Source organism: Danio rerio, chromosome 11 (assembly GCF_049306965.1).
Source record: "Danio rerio strain Tuebingen ecotype United States chromosome 11, GRCz12tu, whole genome shotgun sequence".
Classification (NCBI taxonomy): Eukaryota; Metazoa; Chordata; class Actinopteri; order Cypriniformes; family Danionidae; genus Danio; species Danio rerio.
The window spans coordinates 19,267,051-19,287,013 of record NC_133186.1 but is presented as its reverse complement, the minus strand read 5'-3'; the positions used below and the strand labels follow the sequence as shown (position 1 = coordinate 19,287,013).

The window sequence follows — 19,963 nt, the reverse complement described above, 5'->3', positions numbered from 1 at the left end:
AGACTTCTCTGACTATAAGAACCCACGAGTACTAAGAGTACTTTAAAATGAACTTCATCTCAATGGGTTTTTGCATATCTACTATATCATCAGAGACATATTGTCGGAAGAAGACAGACTGTACAGAATTAAGGTTATTTTCAGACTTAGAATACATTAGTGCTACAATGCAGCATTATAAAGCATTTTCTTCTAAACCAATGTAACTTCAAATCAGAACAAGATTACAATAGAAAGAAAAAGCTCCCATATTGTTCAGGGTGATCCAGGACTCAAAGAAACTCATCACCCTCTAGGCTAAAAAACAGCAAAGAAGAATTTTGCATTTACAATGATTTTCTGCAACACATTTTTCATAATTTATATACCATAAAAGATTCAGTTCTGATGAGTCAAATCTGCTGTAACATGATACCAAGACATGTACCAAGTCTGAGTGTATTTATGTGTCATAATGGACTATATGCACAGCGAGTGTTTTTTAGCCAACGGTAAACTTCCGGTGAAAGGTTAATGTGATTATTTTAAAGTTTGTAAGGTACCTTTTACAGCATCGACATTCTAATTTAATTAAAATACACTCAGTTAAATAAACTTAAGCATTCATTTAGTTGTTCAAGCATAAAACGAGATTATATACTGTGTAACCACTAGCACTGATCAGCAGGGTAGCACAGAAACTTCATTCAAAATACTGAGGTAAAATACATCTTATATTTTAACAAGATGGCAAGGAAAAATGAATTTAATGCAGTACTTCTTTTCCGGTCTGAGACCCACTTTATACTTTATATGTCTATTTTATTTTTAAACAAAACAGACCTTAAACATGGCGATTTTGTAATAGAAAGACAGTTCACCAGAAGCCATCGTGCAAATTAAGAGTCCGTGTGCATATACCCTATTGACCTGTTTGAATTTTGTATCGGTTGCACATAGCACAATGGATTTGCTTTAAATATGAAGGGAATATCCCAGAAAGATGACCTCAGCCTATACAAAACTGGACTTGCATCACAATTGCATTTAAGGGTGTAGCTGCACCTACAGCTTGTCTGAAATATTAAAGTATGTTTTTTTATATATCATTCATGTTTGTTTCATTTGGTTATTGTTATAGCTAGCTTCACTTCACTTGTGTTTCATCATTCTTCATGTGCAGAGATGTGTTTGTCAGTGTGGAGCTATGAGCAGCTAAGCATTTGTTACTTTTCATGTGTATAGATGTCTGTTTGAATATATTTTACATTGATAATGGCAGGATGCAATGTCAATGATACTGCAAGGTCAATTATTAATTATACGCAACAATTTTATACACAGGAAACAGCTTGTCAGTACTCCATGTCAGTCATTAGGACAAAAGTAATCAGAAGCTAGAAGCTTGGTTGAGTGCTTTGTGTGTGCTACAGTGGTTTAGTTGGTTCTCAGGAATGGATTGCTATTTCTGATCATGCATGGTTTATTAAAAACAACTTTATTTACCTATTTTCTCTTTTCAGTTTGTCAGGTTCCAATGCATGTTTACTATGGGCAATACAATGCATGTTGCACTGTTGTTATTGGCATTACATTCTATTGCCCATAGTATATGCGAATGCTGATGAGGAAGAAAAGACATTGGCGAACAGAGTCTTTTTACAGTTTTTTGACATACAAAGTGTTCTTGGAACCTCATTATAACAGGTGAAACAATAATAAACAGTGTTTTTCACTGTGAAAAGAATAATGGGTTTCATACAATTCCTTCATATTACTTCAACCCAAATCGATTAAGTCAACTTAGTTGTTTTAACAAATTTAAGTGGATTGAACATAAAACAATTCATTTGTGCCGAAAAAAAACCCTCAAGAACAGCATTGATTCAGCTCATTTTAAATAAGTAGTTTGAACAAGCAGCAAGAATCATTTGTTGAGGGTTGGTTCCTTTTCTGGACTTTCTTAACATCATGAATATTACTGTCTATGGAGGGTCACAGAGCTAACATATAAAATATCTTAAATATTTTAGTTAAATAAATATAAAATATCTCATTTTGTGTTCTGAAGATGAGTGAAACTCTCATGGTACTTTCTGTTATTAATCCTTTAAATATAAATTACTGTTGTTTATTCCTATCATGTAAACATTTTGTAAAGTACATAACTAGAAAGTTTAAGTTATGTGTGATCATTCTCTTGTAAATACAGGTCAGTTTAGGTTTGTGATATTTTGTGGAAATATGATATTGGGCATAATTAAAACAACAGTGTGAATAACTTTGCAAAACAAAAAGTTTAAAAAAAAGTTGAAGCCTCACAGTGTGAACATAGTCCTAGTGGTTTAAAAGATTTGATCGCAGTGAAAAGGTTTAAGATACAGATAATTAATTAATTGGGGCTGCATTGTTGTCCATAAACTGAGCCTATTAATATCTCATCAAACTGCTATCCGTATGAAACTGAAACATCAACATATGCACAGCTCGATGTGTTAAAAAATCACCAAAGCTGAGATTTTAAACATTATTCCATCAGATCAAAAGTGATATTTGAAAGTATCTTTTAAGGTTTTGATGGAAAAAAAAAACTAAAAACTGTGCAAGATCTTTTGAAATGATGGCTAAAGTAGAAAAATACAGCAATGGGGAATGGAAAAAAAGAGCACTGATTCACAGGCTCATCCGCTCTTTTCATTACTCCCATTGTGTCTAACCAACTCTAGAGCAACTCTATTTGGTTTTCAAGGTAATTTCCTGAATGGAGTGCAGATTGCGACTGATCTAGGGTCTGTTCTTGGCACTGTGGCATGCAGACGCTGACCTTCATAAAGGGATTATAGAGGGACCTGACCTCTTTTCCTCTATTGCAATAATGCTGAAATACACTTGATGATGGATGTCAATCAAAGCAGATACAGTAAAGGAAACATGGGATTTGCAGTTGGACCTTTTTGTTAAAAATATAAGGCAAGTGTGATGCAGCAACAAAATATGGTGCAGTAATTGCTCTCGAAAACAGTGTTGTTAAACTAATGCTCCTGTTTTAGCCTTGGTGTCACAACATGGGACATCTGATACTGAACACATCTGACTAAAGGCATGTGGGACCTAATTCATTATAACAGTGAAGAATGTTCAACCTCCTGTAAAGGGATGTGTTTGAATAATCCTTTGAAAAGAGGAAAGTGTTGCATGCACAACTGTTGCAAACAATTTATTTTTGTTGAATTTAAACAAACAAATTAAGTTTAATAATGTTCAACTTAATCTGTTTAAATTCAGCCCAAATAAATTGTTTAAAACCACTTTGTAAATCCAAGGAATCATCTTTGAATATTTCTTTTCAGTGTACATGGATCCTATCAAGAATATACCACAAAATCAGCAAATGCTCTAATCTATTATGTCTACTAATCTACAAATGAAGTTTATAACATGAATATTACTGAATATTATGAATTATTTTTTATTTACATTCCTGAGACCAGTGACAGAAAGCTATTAATTTTGACGTAAAATTAAAAAAAATAAGTGAACAAAAACTGCTTTTCTCCAGAAGATAAAATATAAATAAAATATTACAGGAAATACTGTAAAAAAAAAAAAGAAAAACATTAAACACAGCCTTAATGTGAATATGTAGCCCCATATACATTTCAGGAGTTAGTGAATTATGTAGCCAGAGGTATGTATGGCTGCATTTACTTTTTAAAACAAAAACGATGGGGCAGGGGGCAGCTTCTTTATCTTTTCGAGCTACCAGCTGAACGCTTAACACTGGACTGCTTTTCCGCTGTTATCAGTTTGGCCGTTATGACGGTATTTAAGACCGGCAAAGAACGATTCCAGAAAGCAGGTAAAACAAAAAACAAAAAGCAGAAATAAAATAAACAAGTAAATATCAAGCGTGGGAAGATCTGAAAACATGGTCAAAATCAGGCAGCTGCGAGGGCAATTTCTGGATTGCTTTTGAAAACACTGTTAGTTGGGTTTAGGGAAGGTGGTGGGTGGGGCAACACATTCTCACTCCCAACTCGTCATATACTGACGCTTGGTCAGGAACCCTCGGCGTAGGTTATTGACGCACAGGGTACCCCTTTAGCGTCACATTTAGACGTGCAGGGATTCCCTATAGAATCTGTACCTGAGCCTGAAGCGTCATAGGGAGACGCTGGAGGCTCGTATAATTACCAATAGATGTCAACGCACTTTTTAAAACCTGATTTACGCCTATTATCGCAGTTTTCTTCTTTTAAAAATATGTAATTTTTATTTTGTTCATGAAAAGCGTCTGTAAACTGGGTCGAAACTACTGTATGAATAAACTTCGGTCCACGTGACATCCCTTCACGGTGAGTTTAACGCCGCTCTGCTATTGGTCAAACTGCATCAACGGTGAGTTCTCAGATGAGTTCAACTGTCAACATTAAATAGTATGTTAATGCTGCATAATGTATTTTTATTGGAGATTAGTTGGTGTTTATAAATATTTTATCATTAACTTTATATTTAATGAGTGAAAATATATTCGGTTGTCCAGTTTAGGTTAACTATAAAACTATACTACTAATAAAACTTTGATTCATTCATATTATTTATTATTTTTTTTACTTTAAAAAATATTACATTTCAAGTACTAAGTTTAAAAATGTTTTTGGCTGATCTTTTTTCATTTTAAATTATTCATTGAAGTTGGGGTCATTGTATGTGGCGATCTATTTTTTACAGTCTATGCTCGCTATCCCAAGGTTCATTGCGATCCCAAGGTTCACTGCGGTTTTCCACAAGGTAAGTAAAAAGTAAACAAATAAAGACGATTTGTTGATAAAGCATGTACTGTAAACTAGCGACGTTATCTAATAACATCAAGTTCATTTATTAAAAACATATTTTTCTCACATATAACGTTGGTCATGCATTAGAACAATATATAAATTTTAAGATAAGGAACAGTGTTGCCAGATTGTTGTTTTCCACAATAGAATTCGTGCAAAATCTTTATATGATATGCAATATGCAACTCTAATAATACAAATGTATTCGTAATTGTTTCAATATTAAAGAACATCAAGTGTTTCCAAAGGTTTAAAGGCTACATTGTAAAAACAATTATTTTCCATGCCTTAAAACACACACACACACACACACACACACACACACACACACACACACACACACACACACACACACACATATATATATATATATATATATATATATATATATATATATATATATATATATATATATATATATATATATATATATAACTTAAGAAAAGCTCAAGTATAACTTAAGCTGATGTATGTCACAATGAATATCTTACACTATTACAAGTATAATTTGGCCTTTACCAATTTATTTAATAAAAGAAAGAATCTATCATCTCTAAATTGTGGTAAAGAGGCACAACAAGCTGTCTTCTTTGTCAAATATTATGTCAGTCAGGATGGCAATGGTAAAACTCAAGGATTACCTTGCACCTTCTCAGTAATTTACCATTGATCATATGTATTACAAGTGGCTGGGTTGTTTTTAACACAAGCAACGTATTTTAAATCATTATCTTAAACAGATTATGGCTCATTTTGGACTACACTTACATTACTTTACAACTGCTTAATGCAGTACTGATGTATCTAGTAGTTAGTGGGTTTAACTAATGTCACATCTGTTTTTATTCATTTTAGATGCAGAAACTTTTGACATATGAATTCATCTTGACTAAGGGTAAGGTTTTTGTTCAGAATTAATCATTATTTAAAATCATTGTATTTTCTTTGTTATTATGTACAGCTTTTAAAAGAATGTACTTTCTTTTAATAAAGAACTCTTCACAGCACTGCATCTGAACAGTCACAACCTCACAGAGCTGCACAACTGCCCCACTCAAGATCACTGTTGAAGCTGGAACCTCATCTTGTGTACATCTTGTGCTGAAAATTCACTGTTTGTCTTGTATTGTGTGGTAAGTCATAGTTTTATTTATTTATTTTTTTTATTGCAACACTAAGTAGTCCATTCTGTGGCCAATATGATATAAAAGGCCTAAAATGGGACTGACGTGATTATTGTTTTGATTTCTAGATAAGTACTTATGGGGCTACACATGCAGCTGAAGTTAGCTACATTGAGTAGGACATTTCTTTCAGTATACTCTTAAAGAGATTCACCCAAAAATGAAAATACTGTCATTAATGACTCATCCTTCACTTGTTCCAAATATGTCTGAGTTGCTTTCTTCAGTTAAACACAATTTATTTTTTAAAGAAAGATGAAAACCTGCAAACATTAACTTCCATGGTATTTGTTTTTTCCTACTATACATGTCAATGTTTTCAGCTTTTCAGCTTTCTTCAAAAACTTCCTTCATGTTCAACACAAAGTAACTTGGAAGTTTTTAAAAAAAGGTTTACAACCACTTGAGGGAGAGTAAATAGTGAACTATTCCTTTAACCCAATCTAGTTGACTTTACTAGAAAATTGTATAGAAACCCAGTGCCTTAAACCCCTTACATTTTATACAGGGTACAACTTAACAGCCATACTTGAATTAAAATATTACTGTAAGTCCAAGAAGATTGTAAAGGTTATTGGTTAATTTAAAGTGGGCTGTTTAGTTTCACCTTGTGTAAAAACATAAAGGGTTTAAGGCAACATTTTCCATGCAGTTTTTTTATAAAGTCAACTAGTTTGAGTTAAGAGTGTAATGGGTTTCAGTAAAAGCAGTGAATCATGCAGGCATGAAATTAATGTTTAGCCATGTAAAGCAATAAGCTTGTTATAATTTAGAAATATTTTTAGGGTGGAGCACAGTATGCTGTAGTAGTTTTCATATAATTGATGAGTCAAACATGAGATGTGTTTTCAATTGCAAGAAGTGAATTAACAATATGTTCATCAAGATTCAAATCTTGCATCTTATATTTTTTAAGGTTTTGGCCCAATAATACCCATATTCTGCTATTTAAAAAAAAAAACTTGCTGGAATTTGTGTCAGCATTCCCTTCAATGAAAACTACAGCAGTGGACATCAGTGGTGATAAAAATGTATGAGAAGGATAAGGGTGTTCATAATGAGAAGTGCAGTCACTATCCTGATCTCTGAGTTTGTAGAACTGACAGATCTGCTTGGAATACATGGAAACATGCTGGAAATGTTTAACTTATTATACAGTTAATTCAAGAGTGCCAGGTTTAATGACACTTTACATATATAAATAAATATCACTGAACTTTCTAAATGAAACCTAACACTCATTCTTTGTTCAGTAATGATGTTGTGCACTTCTAATACTTTACAGTGGCAAAACCTGGAAAAACACATGGGAGCCCTCCAGGAATTGCTGACACTTTATGCCCAAGTCTCCTCATGCTAACCGGGTTGCAATATGACAGTCTAGTCAGCATAAACACCTGGACTCACCAAGCACACTTTGGTTCTCAGTGTTTTGTACAAATTGTTTTTGCTATTCTTCAGTAAATACTTGAATATGTTTTGAACTTATTCTACTTTTGATGTTTAAGTTCAGAAAGTTGTTATTATAAACATAATTTGCATTTGTCATGAACTTGACTTCTTGTTGTTGTGAAAGCTGTTTATTATAATGGCATTTCCAAAGGCATCATTTGAAAAGATTTTTTGCAGTGCAGTTTTACTTGAGCTTGACATACCAGATGTATGACATGAATAAATATCACAAAATAAATATAATAATGATAATACAAAATATAAATTTCCTTCAATTATAATTGTTTTTAATCATTTATATATGTATGGTAATATATTATTGCATTAAAAACTGTTATAAATATATATATTTTTGGTTTTTGCATGTTTGCGTGATTTTTTTTTTTTTTTGTGGCATTATGAATAAATTATAAATGTTTCATTAAAATGTATTGTGTTTATTTGCATACTCATTTACAATGAACTACTATTTTTACTATTTAATGGGCACTATATTTGTCATTTAAGTTTGACATATATTTATATTTGTATACCTACATGATGCAGGGTTTAGTTACAGGAAATGCTGAAAATGTTTTCAAACATGAAGCTTTTTTTATTATTTTATTATTCGTTTCAAATTTAGTATACTGCATATGATCTGGTTTTACTATGATCATTTTGCACATCAGGTTACCCCCACAAAGGAATCTCACGGTAAATATACATTTGTATTTTTAATAAGACAATAAATAGCATGTAATATTAATACACATTTTGATATTTAAGTTATATTATGAGGTTATTATAATCTACCTTCAACCGGAAGATTACCAAATAGAGACAAAGTGTGACGTAGATTGCGACATTGTGATTGGACTATAACTTCAAAGCCAAATTAAAAGATCCTTCGTGTTGCTAACTATGTTTTGCTAACTTTGCCACTTTACTAACAGTGTCCTTTATCAATGAGTTATCGCTGTGTTTCAAATAGTTACCGATTAACCAAGATCGTAACCCTAAACGTAACCCTAACTACAGCTTTCAATGAACTACAATTTGTACCGCCATGTCTTTCCCGTCCCATCTATACAGCGACAAAGGATTGTGGGTAATGTAGTTTAAAGCCTTTTTGTAATAAAATGGAACAAATACTATTTTTAATGAACTAAAGACTATTTGAATAAGGTCATTGTGCATATATTTATGACATATATGAAAGCCAGGCATAAATTTGTTATTTTTCAATGAGTATTTTTTTAAAACAGCTTTTATTGACTTGATCAGTATATATCAGACTATTATATCCAACATTATTTATTGAACATAGCATAGATAATAGTCTTGCTGATATTCTCTCACTCATTTCTCGTTTGAAATGTGAATACTTTTTCCTTTTCTACGGGGCTCTACTCATCCCCTTTGAGTAAAAGGGCAGTTAACCTATGTAGATGTATTATCTTCAACATGGACAAGAAATTGTATTGTCACATGTACAGTTGTGGTAAAAAAAAAAAAAAAAAAAAGCTGTAAAAATAAGCTAAACATTAGTATCCTCTTTAATCACAAGTTATTAGCAATAGTGATCTATGTTCATCACAAATATTATGAATTCAGAATAATATGTGTGGATGTAATTTTGTAAGTGTGTTTCATTAATGGTCATCGTGTGATGTTTAATTGTTTTCACTTTATTTGAAATATGGATAAAAGCTCTTAAAATATGTAAATGTTTATAAATATAACCTTTTTAAAGACATGTATTTGTTTGAAAACCACTCTTTATCTGATTATTTTTACTTTCTAAATCTTCAACTGTTTGTGTAACAGTATGTTTTGATGACAATAGATGAACTTTGTGTTAAATAATGATTCATGTCTTTGTCCTGCATGTGGGTTAATTTGTTAATTATTTTCTTTATGATCAAATGATTTTAAGATTTGCTGCATTGTAAGAATCATGAAAATAGTGAGAAATGAGGTAACAATGACGATAAGATATCCTTTCAAATGCTGTGAATAGTTCAAAATGATTAAAAATACATAGCCATGAACCAACAAAATAAATATGCAAACCTTTAAATCATCTAAACTAGAAGTAAAAAAGTTCTGTGCTGTACATAAGTTACTGTGAAGTTCTATGTCTACAAAAAATACATATTTTATTTTACTTTTTGGCTTAGTCCCTTTATTAACCAGGGGTCGCCACAGCTCTATGAACCGCCAACTTTTCCAGCATGTTTTTATGCAGCAGATGCTCTTCCAGCCGCAATCCATCTCTTGGAAAATATTTTATTTTTTTATTTTTTATCTTGCATTCAATAAAACATTATACAAAGTTATTTTTTATTTTCAGCATAACAACAGTGGCACTGTTATCTCACAAGTACAGTAGTTTTTTGTTAGACATTCTAACAAATGAATACAAATGTTTCAAAGTAAAGACAAAAATAAAAGGAGATAATTTTTTTTTTTTTTTTAGAAAAATCCATGAGGACCAAATAGATCCATCAGATCTTTGATGTAAATCATAGGTTAATTTGTTCAGAGGTAGAAGTCTGGTTGCCTGACTCAGCCACATATTGACTGGAGGTATCTGAGCAGTTGACCATAATAATGTACATTTTTTGGCCAAGTATATGCAAAAATTTAATTTATCATAAAAATTTATCATAAAATTAATATTTTAAAAGCTCTTAATGTCATTTAATGTAATAATTTTATTTTAATATAGAGTTCCTTAAATCGTTATATGTTGTAAGCAGTTAGGCATACAATAATGCTCTTAATTTACAACACTGATTGATTTTAGAGGAATGCTTACATACTGTACATGTCTATGTATTTAAAAAAAAGAGACAACAATTTAGTTATAGATGATGAAAATTTTATTTTATTTTTACAGATTTTATTACATGCTTTAGATTCAGGGTTAAGGTCATCCTCTTCTGGATTACAGTAAAAGAAAATCCACAGTCAATGTCAAACTCATCAGCTGGAGCTTTATTTAAAATATGTATGTTCTCTGCTCCAGCCAAAACTTGCAGGTACCTTGTAGGTCTCTAGATTGCACCATCGTATTGTTGTTTATTTCTCAGTTATTTTGTTGCTTTCTGAGAATGATGATCCATAGACCTTTTAACCCCTCTTCGTTTAGGCCACATGTCGAATCTTAAAAGAACACAACAACATAAAAATATATTAATATCATTTGGACTGGGTAACCTTATGCTTATGTCTGTGCCAAATAATACAAATACATACTTTTCAGTAGCAAACAAGCAGGAAAGTTCTTTGAAGGAACCAGGATGAGTTGAAATGTATTTATAGTGGTTGGCCATCTCTGCCACAAGAATCCACTGCTTCTGAAGAATCCTGACTAGCAGGATGATGTTGAACACCCTCCTCTTTGTTGCTGGGTCAGCAGAGTCTGAAATATATTTATAAAAAGAAAGTTGTACAACAAGGATTATACATCAACTTTTAAAGAATCAACACTGACAGAAGTCTAGTGTACATACCATGCCATATGACGAAGACATCCATATCACTTCTGTTGTTTGTCGTCTTTGCTTCTGCTACTGAAAAAAATGACAATAATAGTAACACTTACAATTTTTCATGACTACATGTAATATTAATAAGAATTTCCTCACCGTCTGCCCACTCCTCTACGTCACAGACCAAAGTCTTCTAACTGGTTTCCGGTCACTGCCAGTTTCATGGATTCTGTTTTCCAACTTGCTTTGCAGAGCTGTTGTGGTCTACAGTGATAAGCAATCAAAAATCACAACACTATTTAAATAGGTTACAGAACAACAAAAACAAATTCTACTGGATATCGTTACCTTCTGATATCAATAGGTCAGCAAGATGGCCAAATTGTTGAATATCTGCTAATTCCAGCACATGACCATGAGAGTTACAGTAGCATGTCTGGTCACTGCAATCCTATAGAAGAAATATTGCACTGTTCAACCTCCTTCCCAAGAGTAAAACCACACATATCCTTGTATGCCTCACTCCATTTCACCTGGTTAACATATACAAAAACAAACAAACAAACAAACAAACAAACAAGCAAATAAGTAAACCAATAAGTTTTGGCATTTACTTGTAGATCAGTTTAAGATAATCACATAGTTCATCTATCTCAGATATAAACTCATGTGCTTAGGCATGAAACACACTAAAATCATGGGCTTAAAGATGGTGCTGAAACTTTGGACAGCTTTTTGCAACTCTTTGGAGGTAGTGTCATTAGTTGATGTAGTCCACAAATCTTCCTGTCAATCCTTAATCCTTAGCTGTAAACAAACCTTCAAAATATTATCTTCTAATCTAATTTTACTAGGTGAACATCACAGAACTGTTTTCTTGTTAATTTAGTTTCAACACATACAGTTTAAAGTACCTTGTGCATTCTTGAAATGGTTATGCTTATGGTTCACATCTACTTAAATTGGCAGTATATCTAGTGTGGAAGCAGGACAGATGAAGGGCTCTTCCTTGCAAATACTATCCACCTTGTATTGCACAGACTCCCACTCAAGAGTATCTCAGAAAAATGTCTGCTGAGATCTTGGCAGTCTATTAAAAATAATTATACCAAACTCTTTTCCACCAATGGAAAGAATATAAAAATATTTTAGGATATATTAATACTTGCATGACCAAATCTGAGATAAAAAAGGCCATCAGTATGCCTTAGTTTAAATAAAAACAAATTTTTACTCTAGCCCACTGTCACCTAGATCTACAGATACAGGGACTAATGGAAACATTAAAGTACACACCAACAGTCACTGGAGCAAGGCCCTCTCACAGTTGGGAAGATTGGAGTTCCTATGAGCTGTACCAGATAAAAACAACAAAAAATTAACATTTATAACAATTCTAACTTATCCTAAGACTAGTAGACAAGCAGCATTAGTTGTTTAATTTCCTAAACCGCAATGTGGACAGTTGATGGCCTTTAAGGTGTCATAAAATCCGACAAAACAAAATACTTTCTGAAAAAGAAAAAAAATGGTTGGCCACTATCAACACCCAGAACAAATAGTTTTAAACAGTTAGGCCACAATATTTTGTGAGCTTATACTGTAGTTTATAATGTTTTTCATAAACAATAGTAATAGTAAAACTAATGCGTTCCTCTCTGTTATTACAATAGAAGTGAAAGAATAAATGCATTTTATCTCATACAATCATATATGCCTAAACAATGTAGATATTTAATATACATGGAATGAAAAACTTCACTAACCCTTGACTGATTCCAGAGTGGTCTTTGCCCTCTATACATGGTGGTGCTTCCTGCAGATCATCAAGTTGTCATCAAGACTTGAGCTTATAATTGAGATCTTGATGATAAATATGAGTATCAAGGAATCACTCATGGTGATAGGCAGAAACAGGCTGAAAGACACAAGAATTAATCAAACAAATACAAATGTGTTAACAGAGATAGAGAGAAAGACAAGCTCAATTTAACATACAGACATGGGTAAAGTGGCTTTACTTTTTGCTTATTAGAAAACAAAATTGGATTTTTAAAGAAATCTAAAGAACCTGAAAAGAACAAAAAAAAATATTCATATCTGAACAGTGAATACCTTATAATTTACACCTGTATATATATATATATATATATATATATATATATATATATATATATATATATATATATATATATATATATATATATATACACATACATATGTGTGTGTGTGTGGTAGATTAAAATAAAAATAAAATTAAATTAAAAATGTGCTCAGACGGGCACGGGTGCTCTGCCTTTTTTCCTTTAAAGGCATGGAAAATAATTGTTTTTACAATTAACCTTTGGAAACACTTGATGTTCTTTAATATTGAAACAATTACGAATACATTTGTATTATTAGAGTTGCATATTGCATATCATATAAAGATTTTGCACGAATTCTATTGTGGAAAACAACAATCTGGTAACACTGTTCCTTATCTTAAAATTTATATATTGTTTTAATGCATGACCAACGTTATATGTGAGAAAAATATGTTTTTAATAAATGAACCTGATGTAATTAGACAACGTCGCTAGTTTACAGTACATGCTTTATCAACAAATCGTCTTTATTTACTTTTTACGTACCTTGTGGAAAACCGCAGTGAACCTTGGGATCGCAATGAACCTTGGGATAGCGAGCATAGACTGTAAAAAATAGATCGCCACATACAATGACCCCAACTTCAATGAATAATTTAAAATGAAAAAGATCAGCCAAAAACATTTTTAAACTTAGTACTTGAAATGTAATATTTTTTAAGTAAAAAAATAATAAATAATATGAATGAATCAAAGTTTTATTAGTAGTATAGTTTTATAGTTAACCTAAACTGGACAACCGAATATATTTTCACTCATTAAATATAAAGTTAATGATAAAATATTTATAAACACCAACTAATCTCCAATAAAAATACATTATGCAGCATTACCATACTATTTAATGTTGACAGTTGAACTCATCTGAGAACTCACCGTTGATGCAGTTTGACCAATAGCAGAGCGGCGTTAAACTCACCGTGAAGGGATGTCACGTGGACCGAAGTTTATTCATACAGTAGTTTCGACCCAGTTTACAGACGCTTTTCATGAACAAAATAAAAATTACATATTTTTAAAAGAAGAAAACTGCGATAATAGGCGTAAATCAGGTTTTAAAAAGTGCGTTGACATCTATTGGTAATTATACGAGCCTCCAGCGTCTCCCTATGACGCTTCAGGCTCAGGTAACGTTACAGATTCTATAGGGAATCCCTGCACGTCTAAATGTGACGCTAAAGGGGTACCCTGTGCGTCAATAACCTACGCCGAGGGTTCCTGACCAAGCGTCAGTATATGACGAGTTGGGAGTGAGAATGTGTTGGGTGGGGTTATTGGTCGGCCAGGATTTACATGAGAAGAGCAGGCATGAATGGCACTCACGAGAGAAATTTGAGACCTGAAAAAGCGTACATATTGGCCTCTGGTGGATTCGTAAAAACAAAAACTGCAAAAAACGTACCTCCTGCATTGTATTTCAATCTCTCCAGGGTATGTATGCATAATGTGCCTGGGTTTTAAACTTTATTTGGAAAATATAAAAAAAATAAAATAATAATAATTCACAGAAGGGCTATTCATTTTGACTTCAACTTTATAGACCAGGGGTGACCACACTCAGTCCTGGAGGGCCAGTGTCCAGGAGAGTTTAACTCCAACCCTAATCAAACAAGTTGGAGCTAAACTCAGCAGGACACTGGCCCTCCAGGACCGAGTTTGGACACCCCTGGTACAGACCATTTCAATGTGGTCATGTCATTGGCCCATAAACATTTCCTGCTTATTGTTAACCAAATGTTAAAAGAGCAATCATAACATTATTAATTAATATGTGACTCTTTTTGGATTCATTTTCAGATTATATATATACACATCCATACATACATGTGTGTGTGTGTGTGTGTAAAAACTATAAACTAATCTTACATATATCAATACACATACGGTTGAAGTCTTGAATTTCTGTTTAACGGAGAGATTTATTTAACACATTTCTAAACATGATAGTTTTAATAACTCATTTCTAATAACTGATTTATTTTATCTTTGCCATGATGACAGTAAATAATACTTGACTAGATATTTTATATATATATATATATATATATATATATATATATATATATATATATATATACAGCTTAAACTGACATTTAAAGGCGTAACTGGGTTAATTAGATTAACTAGGCAGGTTAGGGTAATTAGGTAAGTTATTGTATAATGATGGTTTGTTCTGTAGATTATCAAAAACAAAATAGCTTAAAGGGGCTAATAATTTTGTCCTTAAAATGGGGTTTAAAAAATAAAAACTGCTTTTATTGTAACCGAAATAAAACAAATTAATCTTTCTGTAGAACAAAAAAATATTATTAGACATACTGTGAAAATTACCTTGCTCTGTTAAACATCATTTGGGAAATATATATCTATAAAAAATAAAAAAAATAAAATTCAAAGGTGGGCTAATAACTCTGACTTCAACTGTATATCCAACTAACCTCAAGAAACAGCATGCAAATTGGAAACAACATGAACATTTCAAAAAGCTCCCTTTAGAAACTCCTACAAAATAAAACCTACTGTACACAGTTTTCTTTCTTTTTTTTCATTAAAAATATTAAACTATGTTTTACCGAAAGCAATACTTTTTATAATAACTGTACATGACATTTCTTCAGGGAAACCAAAAGCAGTTCTTCTAAACCATTCCAACAAAAAACCTTACAGAAACAACAGACAGAGAGCAGTCCCGGCCCCTTTGTCTGTCTTTTAAATCCCACTCTTTGCTTACTTCCTCCAGGCCGTTCATCTCCTAGTCTCCCAGTGGACTTGAGGGAAATGGACTCTTAGTCTGCTCTCCATACATCACCCACTGACACTGATGGCCTGACTTTTGGATTCTTACATCTGATGTTTCTTTTTTAAATCAATTATTCAGGATCTCCGATTCATGTCAGAGAGCACGACTATTCATCATTCCTAATTGCCATGCACCATGTCGCCACTGATCAAAGTGCCTCCACCTTCCTCCTCAATATTTAACAGCCCTGAAAAGGACTTATGAAATAATACAAAAACTGTCACTTACTCCAAAAGCGACCCTTTTATTCAAGATTGTGGCTTCACTCAAGATAAACGTCAGCTTTTGAGGAAAGTTTATCGACATATTGTGAGAAGCTATGCATGACAGGTAATTTCAGCTATTCTTCACACAAAGCTACTGTATCTTGAAGCTTCAAAAGATGTGAAATAAAGTGCATGCAACATGAGTCACAGAACACTTTTTTGACACTTTTATTCTGCTTGATTGTCATATTGAACTTTAAAAGGCTGAAATTTTTAGTTTTTGTAGAATAGCTCATAAAACTATTCAACTGAAGCCATATTTTGGCCCTCTAAGGCAAACTTTGCAAATTGTAAAAGATTATTTTGATCCCATGCCAAAATCTGTTGATTTTGAGAGTTTCTTTAATGTGTTTGCTAACTGAATTGATGGGTAAGTTGCTTTAAAAGTAATTGATTGTAAAATCCAGCATTGTACAGTATTAGATTACATTTCAAACTATTATGTGTGAAAAGGAGCAGCACAGTGGCGCAGTAGATAGCACAATCCCCTCACAGCAAAGAGGTCGCTGGTTCGAGCCCTGGCTGCATCAGTTGGCATTTCTATGTGTAGTTTGCATGTTCTCCCTGTGTTCGTGTGGGTTTCCTCCGGGTTCTCCGGTTTCCCCCACAAGTACAAAAACATGTGGTACAAGTGAATTTGGTAAGCTAAATTGTCCATAGGGTATGTGTGTGTGAATTAATGTGTATGAAAGTTTCTCAGTGATGGGTTGCAGCTGGAAGGGCATCCGCTGCGTGAAACATATGCTGGATAAATTGGGGGTTCATTCCGCTGTGGTGACCCTAGATTAATAAAACGACTAAGCTGAAAAGAAAATGATTGAATGAATGTTTGAAAAGCAATTTAATTACGTGACTCTACAATGCTTAAAATCCCTATAAAATTTGGAGCATAAACAATATAAATTTAACTTTTTAATTCTTTAAAATTGAGCCAAATGGCTTTTAGCTGTATTAAAAAGCTAATTCAAACGTTTATTAACAAACATGACATTCTTTAGATAACAAACAACAAAACTTAAACTTAATGCATATCGAAATATGAAATAGTTCAATCAATAAACATTGTTTCACATATATTATATTGTTACTTATTAATGTTTGACTTCTAAATTTGTTGTTTCTGAATTTGCAGGTGAACTTAACTTGGCAAATGTAACCTTCTTTAATTGATAAAAATAAACTGATAAATATTATTATTCTGCAAAATATATTTGAATGACAAAAACTCTGCTTCTCAGCATTGAGTTATACAAAAATGTTAAATTATTTATTTTAAACAAATATAAATTAAATCTAATTACCAAAAAAAAGGAATTCCTTTGTTATTTAATACTTTTATAAATTTAATAGCAGTAAAGTTACCTCATTACACCTAATACTGGCAAACAGTTTGCGATTGTTTGCCGAAAACGACCAACATGATTTTCTGCACCTGTCAAATCAAGAACTATAAAGTTGTACAAAAACAACTTACCTCACTTACCTCAACTTACCTCACAGAATGTTCAGTTTTTAGGTAATATGGAGCCCCCTTCTGAAGTTTCTAGATAGATGAATTTAGCATAAAATAAACAACCCAGGCTCATTGCGGATACATACCCAGGTCTACATTTCTGGGAACAGCAAAATATGTAACCTTAGGTACATCTGCAGGTTTTGCTTTTTGCAAATCTACCAGAGACTGCTGTGTACGCTTCTTGATGATCACAAAATCCTCCTGCGCGTCCTATTCTTGCATAAATCCACCAGAGAGTGCAATTTACACTTCAGTTGACTAGGCCAGCTTGCTGTCGACTGAACCCAGTCGATATTGTCTCCCAAAGCAATCTAGAAAAAGAAAAGCCACCACGACCACATGATTCACCACATTTTCAAACTGTTATTTATCTATTTATTCATTCTTTTTTCCCCTTTGTTTTACCTGGTTTCTGGAGACATTTTTCGCCACACTCAAACCCATCATCGCAGTCAACCCTACATCCCAAGTCTGCCGACATATGCAGCAAGCTATTGGGGAAACTGGTAACACCAGAAAAGCCATCTATACAGAAATCAGCTGGTAGCACTAAAATGAACAGAAGTTATTGACAGCGTCATACTGCCCTGTAGCGCTTGTTTTAAAGACTAAATGCAGCCAGACAGACCTGCATTTAGGAAAGCACTTTAGGGTATGATAAATGTATATTAGGATGAGAATTAGCACCTCCAAGTTCGAGGCCATAGTGAGGGAAGGATGGAACGTGAGATTACATGAGCAGATTGCAGTGGGAGCAGTAATGTGGTCGATGTACCGATCCGTTGTGGTAAATAAGAATCTGAGCCGAAAGGCAAAGCTTTCGATTTACTAGCCAATCTAGGTTCCTACTCTCACCTATGGTCAGGAGCTTTGGGTCAAGACCGAAAAGACAAGATACAAGCAGCCGAAATGAGTTTTCTTCAAAGGGTGGCAGGGCGCACTCCTATGGATAGGGTGAGAAGCTCTGACACCTGGGAGAAGCTCGGAGTAGAGCCGCTGATCCTCCACATCGACAGTAGTCAGCTAAGGTGGCTCAGGCATCTGTTTCAGATGCCTCCTGGATGCCTACCTAGGGAGGTGTTCCAGGCATGTCCCACTAGAAGGAGGCCTTGCGGAAGACCCAGGACACGCAAGAGGTATTATGTCTCTTGGCTGGCCTGGGAACGCCTCAGGATCCCCCCGGAGGAGCTGGAGGAAGTGTCTGGGGAGAGGGAAGTCTGGGGTTCTCTCCTAAGACTGCTGCCCCCATGAAGCAGTCCCGAAAAAGCAGCAGAAAATGAATGAATGAATGAATGAATGAATGAATGAATGAATATTGCAATTACCTATAGTCTTCGTCATGTATATATGGTCCACATATATAATTTTAAAGCAGTGAATGACTCGGTATAGTGCTTGACATACTGTATGTATGCTCTGTTTGTCTAAAGGGCGGCTCACACTGTGCAATGTTTTATAAATCTGAATGATTGTAGCGAATCAGACTACATGAGCATGGTTCTCATGTCACACTGTAAGATCACAGCTGTCATAAAGTCAGACTGAATGACAATGAAGACGCGCCAAACACAAAAGAAAATGCTCGAGTTTGACATCATTCACCCATGACACTTTCACCATCCCGCGTTCTCAAATGATTCCTCACAGCAGACGTAAAAATCTGTAGCGCCAATTTTGCACACAGCGAGTCTCAATAATAGAACCAGGAAGAAAAAAATTGTTTTAACATTTCCCCACGGCCATTTAAATTGTCACATGGATTGCATCATCAGATTCTGCGCTCCTATTGGTTCTTGGATTGATGCTCATCACAGCTGTTGTCACACTGCAGGAATGTGTCTGAAATCTTCTGACACTGCTAGAACTTCATCTGAGGAAAAATCTGATCGCAACAGGCACTAAGCGGCTGTCTGTGTACATGTCAAACCAACAATCAAAGATCACAGATTTTAGCCTAGGATTTCAGGAATCTTTTAGGATTTCCGAAATTTGTCTCAGATGACAAAATCGTGGCTTAAGTTATGTCTTTAAGTCTGTGCACTGTGTGTATGGGCTCAACTGTTTATAAAATAAAAATGCCAATAAAAAAAGATCTTTTTTTTTTTATCCCATCCAATTCTTTTGATTGCATTCAAATTATGTGTATGAGTGTGGCTGATACAGTGGAAGAAATAACAAAAACTATATTAAACATTACATGGAGAACAAAATCTATAGCATGAAGCAGAATGGAAATTCAAGCCTGGGTCTGTCAACTGGCCTATAACTCAAGTCAAGGAAGCAAAGCTAATAACCCTATGAC

At 33.6% G+C, this 19,963-nt stretch overlaps 1 protein-coding gene and 2 long non-coding RNA genes across 10 annotated transcripts in view; 1 reads left to right on the top strand and 2 right to left on the bottom strand.

Moving 5' to 3' along the window:
- Positions 1–19,963, bottom strand: part of tafa1b (TAFA chemokine like family member 1b) — a 421,887-nt gene that overhangs the window by 360,808 nt on the left and 41,116 nt on the right. The window lies entirely within an intron of this gene.
- On the top strand, positions 4,725–6,951 carry LOC141376698 (uncharacterized). The gene is made up of 3 exons (XR_012387433.1): positions 4,725–4,770; positions 5,673–5,712; positions 5,811–6,951. It is a non-coding gene; the product is annotated as an uncharacterized lncRNA (long non-coding RNA).
- si:dkeyp-33e11.1 lies at positions 10,301–14,251 on the bottom strand. 5 transcript variants are annotated; one of them, XR_012387429.1, is made up of 9 exons: positions 13,956–14,251; positions 13,566–13,625; positions 12,699–12,850; positions 12,229–12,284; positions 11,281–11,465; positions 11,089–11,196; positions 10,954–11,013; positions 10,697–10,862; positions 10,301–10,603 (listed from the first exon to the last, which is right to left on the bottom strand). It is a non-coding gene; the product is annotated as a si:dkeyp-33e11.1 (long non-coding RNA). The 5 variants fall into 5 exon arrangements; XR_012387432.1 differs by having other exon boundaries at positions 11,281–11,383; positions 13,956–14,062; XR_012387431.1 differs by having other exon boundaries at positions 10,302–10,603; positions 10,954–11,010; positions 11,281–11,383; positions 13,956–14,250.